Genomic DNA, 1007 nt, shown 5'->3' with positions numbered 1-1007 from the left:
TATTTATCTTTAAAAATATTTATCTTTAAAAATCAATTTAAATTATCAAATGAACTCAAAATATTTTAAAATTTTTATGATGAGTTCTTAGGATCATAAATCACACTGGAGATTAAAAATAAAGTCATTTAAATGTTTAAATTTTCCAAAATTAATTATCTTAGTGATTTAGTGTTTGTAAAATTTAAGGACATTTTAAATGACTTGACCCATGAAATTATTTCAAGTGATCCCAAAAGGTATTTAATTAATTAAAAATAAAAGTTACATCAAATGGACTTGAAATTTGTTCCAAATTGTTTTCCTCTATTCACTGAGCAAGAGGGTATTTTTATTTAATTTTTGTGATTTTTCTATACAAAGTTATGAATTTTCTAAGTTATGGGTATTTAAATAAATAAGAAAAAGTCTTATTTATCTATTTAAACAGCGTGTGCTGACTAGATCTTAGGCAGCTCCGAAGGCATGCGTGGCGCGCTCTGGTTGGACGCCGCCGTCCACGTAGCTGCTGACTCGACCCGCTGTTTATGTCCCAAAGCGCTGTCCGACTTGATCTTCCCCGTCCATTTGATACACGCTTAATCGAATGGCTCCCCGTCATTGTCCCCGATGGAATGATCTTGGGCCCGTCCACACTAAAACCTTAAGATCTCTGCCTAGACTCAACCAAATCACTTCAGGTTTGCTCCTATGGACTCGTCTAAGTGAGACGAACATATCCGTATGGTTAAGATGCCATGAAATCAAGCTTAAGTAAATGGAGAATCAAAATAAGCTTGGGAGGAGGAGGATTTTTATACCTTTGCTCTGAGAAGGGAGGCTTCCATCGGAGGTGCTTGACACGTTCGTTGGGGTCCAAGGAGGCTAGGGATTGAGTCCCTGGTCTTGGTGTAAGGCCTAGTTATGAATTCGATCACGGCCGGATTTGGGTGTTGGTCTAGAGCTATGATAGAGGCTCTGTGGAAGAGGGATTTGATGGGGCTTTGGCTTCTTTCACTCTTGTGAAG

The sequence above is a fragment of the Phalaenopsis equestris genome, unplaced genomic scaffold, assembly GCF_001263595.1.
Source record: "Phalaenopsis equestris unplaced genomic scaffold, ASM126359v1 Scaffold225984, whole genome shotgun sequence".
NCBI lineage: Eukaryota > Viridiplantae > Streptophyta > Magnoliopsida > Asparagales > Orchidaceae > Phalaenopsis > Phalaenopsis equestris.
Note: the sequence above shows the minus strand (reverse complement) of the source record.